General features: G+C 33.9%; 1 pseudogene; it reads right to left on the minus strand.

Moving 5' to 3' along the window:
• Positions 1 to 2,365: 2,365 nt before the first annotated feature.
• On the minus strand, positions 2,366 to 3,380 carry LOC119576606 (annotated as a pseudogene).
• Between the last annotated feature and the right edge of the window lie 1,620 nt (positions 3,381 to 5,000).

Here is a 5,000-nt window from a genome sequence, read left to right on the forward strand (position 1 = left end):
GTGAAGTTCCTTGCCTAAGGGAAACAACGCGGCGGTCGGTGACTCGAACCTTCGAACTCAGATGCCGTCGTGACAGTCTTGAGTCCGACGCTCTAACCATTCGGCCACCGCGGCCCCGGTATATATATATATATATATATATATATATATATATATATATATATATATATATATATATATATATATATATATATTTGTGTGTGTGGTGTGTGTGTGTGTGTGTGTGTGTGTGTGTGTGTGTGTATTCAAATATACGTATATATGTACATGTATACATATATTTATGTATGTATATATGCTTGTATGTATACATACATATATATATATATATATATATATATATATATATATATATATACATACAGTATAATACAGTATGTGTATATACAGTGTGCGCGCGCGCGTGTTTGTGTGGGGGGGGGGGGTGGCATATATGCTCGGTGCCAAGCCTAAGAACTAAAACTGGGAGATTTGATGTCAGGAAGGGGATCCAAGCATGCAACTTTTGACAGAACTATTAATTAGACGACAGTTAAAACAGCAATGAAATGAGTGGGAAAAACCATCACACGATGAAACTAAAATATGCAATATGAAAAATGAATCAATAAATAAAATCACGATACTTAAGTTACACACTGACTCGGGTACCATCTAAAATTTTAAACTGACGGATATCTAACGGTAAGAGTATCAACTGTAGGTATGTGAGAAATGAAGGGCGTGTTGAGAAAAAGAAGGGCAGTGCAAAAAAAAAACATATGATGGAGACTTTGACAGTAATTATTGAAAAGTAATATCAGCTCTTCAAAAAAGAATTTAAAAAACGGTAAGCTGTAGGGAAAAGATGAAAATTAACGTTGGAAAGTTTTATGAAAAACAGTATATGAATAGAACATGGGGTTTATATAATATATACCGTCAAATGAAGAGACTAAAATACGTCCGAATTTCAGTTTTTTGGAATTATAAATAACTTGGTTAAAAATGTGAGGAAGCGAAAGGGCAAGCTAGAACTGACTACTAGAGATGGTATGATGCTAAAGACGTGAAGAACAAACATACAAAAGGAAAAATTGAGAAAAAGGAAGCAGCAAAAGCAGAGTGAGGCGCCTTATGATTTGGAAATACTCGAGGTTCTATACACTTTGTAGATCAAAGGAAGAGCTGTTATCGCAAAGGGAAGTCAGTGTAGCATTAAAAGCGACACAAAAATAAGAAAGCAATTAGACATATTTCCATACTAGCAAAATTTGGGCAAAATTAGAGATAGCAACACACGTCGTGGAAGCCCTAGTGAGGAACATGTGAGACCAGGAGAATATGACAAAAATAGGTTACCAATTATTGGGGTCATTATTATATAGTATTGCGTATATGCCACACACATAGACATAATAATAATAATAATAATAATAATAATAATAATAATAATAATAATAATATAATAATAATAATAATAATATCTCTATAGAAGGCTGTTCGTATTTATGTTGCGGGAAGAATTAGCATTTAATTTATCTAAGTTTATCTATATCTATATCTGTTTACACACATACATATGTAAATATAAGGGGAGATGTATCATATATGCATATACATACACATCAAACACATATATGTGTATATATGTATGTGTGCATGTATATATACTCATATATATATATATATATATATATATATATATATATATATATATATATATATATATATAAATATATAATATGTATATATAAAACATATATATTTTATATATAATATATTTTATATATATATATATATATATATATATATATATATATTATATGGGTGTGGTTTGTTTTTCTCTCCCTCTCCTCTCCCTCTTTCTCTCTATATATATATATTTACATACAATACATATATAATACATGTGTATATATATATATATATATATAATATATATATATATAAGATATATATATATATAAATATATATATACATATATGTATATATATTTTATTTTATATATATATATATATATTATATATCATATCTATATTTAAAGACATATCCATTTGATTAAGTACCATGACACTGCATGAAGTTTGTTATATTTATTTAAGTATGTCTATATGTTTGATTTTCATTCTCGCTCTCTCTCGTTTTTTGTTTTTGTGTGCATAAGTGTGTGTGTGTGCGCGTGTGTGTGTGTGTGTGTGTGTGTGTGTGTGTGTGTGTGTGTGTGTGTGTGTGTTGGTGTGTGTGTGTGTGCGCGCGCGCGCGCATACATACATACGTATAACGCATACATATATATTTGTGTGAGTGAGTGTAGTGGTGATAATAAAATTATTACTAGTTTTTCATTATTTACAATGAAATAGGTACTGACAGTCATAAAAGTTAGAATTTTTACCTTTAATCGTAGTTTTATATGAATGAAATAAATATATGCAATTCTAAGTGCATTGGTGAGTATGTAACTATTACTGCCAAAAGACAGTAAGTCATAAAAATCACAATAATAAATAGATGTGATGCTCATTAGTTAGGTGCGGAATACAGCGAGCGAGGAGTTTCACGTGGACCTTCGCGAGCTCTGCGGGCGTCCTCCTCAGCGGCGAAGGCGATCTGGTCGAGGACGAACTGAGGGATCGGGTGGGGGAACTCGGGAGCCACTGGCAGGAGGTCGGACTGAGGCTGGTAGCCGTTCTCGTCAGCGACGAAGCTGACGTGGACGTCGGTACCGTCAGGGGCGGTGTATCTAAAATAGAATGATAATTAACCTCATTATTCAATTATCAACCGCATTATCCAATGCATTGTTAGTTACAAAGTTTATGTGAAAAACTGAACTAAGAGTGTGATTTTAAGACGAAATGTATACATGTCACTTACGAGTATTCTCCAGCCTTGACGACGGCGCCCTCATCGCCGTCGGGGGATCCAGACTGAGACAGGACAATGCCGTTGGAAAGTTTCCACGTCGTAGTTTGTCCCTTTCCGTCGTCTTCGTGGACGCGTTCGTCCCTCAGGATGGCCACCTCCTCGCTCGAGGCAGCTCTTGGCCCATCGTAGTTGTACTGAGGGGCGGCGACGGCCACGCGGCCACACAGACGATGATCAGCTGCAATTATGTACAATGCCTATCCTTTACAAATACGCTCATGTACGTATAGTATGTACATACATATATAAACACACCTACTTGCTAGTTTTTACTAGACAAATAAGCGTATGGGTGTTTTTCTGTTATTATTTATCAATGCTATTATTATTGTCACAATCTTGCAAGCTTTTAAGTAATTCGTCTTAAGTAGATCATTTGATGTTCACAGATATAACGATGATATCCCAAGACTACTGGCATATAGATATCAAATGCTACACCCATGGTAAGACTACTTACGAACTTCATGGTTCAGATGTTAGTGGTGCATCAGTGGAGAACAGAGGTCTTTTATAGCGAATCCTCCTGCAGCCACAGCCCGACCTTGACCGTGTGGAACTTGACCTCTCAATCACTCCCAATAAGAACATGCGATTATGCTTGAACTTTTGGGTTACTATTCTTTTATCTTTGCCTCGCTCTGTCAGTCTCTTTGTCTGTCTGTGTGTGTGTCCCTCTATAGAAGTATGGGGACCATAGTGATATTGTCAAATAAAGCACCATTATAAAAAAATAATAATAATAATAATAATAAAAAGGGGACGCCGTCAGTGATTCTGAGTATGAACTGGACATTTTTGGCTTTCCATATTATTGTTCATATAGCGCATTAATGATTATTCATAATATGTATAGAAATGAACTGTGATCATTAACCAATAGTTAATGATGAATGTTATCTTTATTTAGGTATATAATAATGAAAAAATCAGTAAAAAATAAGGAATTCGAAAGTTATTTGTATGCTTAGTTCAAATTTAATATCACTCTTGGAGAAAAAAGGGGAAAACTGATAAAGTACCTAAGTCTACTCTCGTAACACTTTTTTTGCGCTGACAATTTTCGCAAGCAGACTGAAAATTAAAAATAAAAACTGGGATGACAAATGATTGCAATTCTACTCTTTATAATCACCCTGACATCTACCACACCAAACCGTATTTTTGTTGTTCATAGAGTGAATATTCTCCGTGGAAATGTCAATTGCCTTGTTCAACATCGGGGCACCTCAAACGCTTTTCCGATCCATGTAAATGTTTTCATTGCAAAATCAATTAATCAGCGCATAAAAGTACTCGGTAGCTCTCCCCTGGTGACGATTATCCTATCTCCGTGATACGCGTAAGTTTTATGTTCACGTTAAATATAGATCGATAAATAAGCAGAATTTTTACTTTCATTTTCTCTAAGACTTTCTTATCCCAAGCCCAAGGTACAATCATCGCTGGCTACGTTACTGCCACTTACTGTGTATCAAAATCTTTAATAGCTTGTGAATTAAATATCATATAAAATAAATATACAATTATAGGAAGTTAACGTAAAATGAGCACAAACATATGACCATATAAATCTCTAGTAACTGAAAGTTAATGCACAGAAAACATTTCCACTTTGTAATAATAAGCGAATATATCATTTGCCTTTATAAAATCATAATATTTAAAAATCACAGAAATTTATCACACGAAATATGGATTGTACGCAATCTGCCAAACTAGAACATTAGCCTAATCTGCATTTTAGATAATATCACAATTGATAAGTTCCTTGATCACAATATTGCATTTAGAATTTCCCAACATACAGAAAACAAACCAAAATGTTGCTTGGAATGGTAATGAAAGCATTGAACACAAGATTCATAATGTCTCCTAACAACACTGTTAATAACATGTATTACTTAAAAAATAACATTCACTTCAATGGCTCCACTGCCTTTAATCCTGATTCCTAGTACAACTAGTACACTGGCCCTGTAAGCTGAACGTATACAACATTCTAGGAGGTCACGATATAAACACTCAACGTTGTAAATTACATTGCCTGTATTTATGAATTATATCATAGTTAAATTTACAGATCCTA

Source organism: Penaeus monodon, chromosome 9 (genome assembly GCF_015228065.2).
Source record: "Penaeus monodon isolate SGIC_2016 chromosome 9, NSTDA_Pmon_1, whole genome shotgun sequence".
In the NCBI taxonomy this organism is placed as follows: Eukaryota; Metazoa; Arthropoda; class Malacostraca; order Decapoda; family Penaeidae; genus Penaeus; species Penaeus monodon.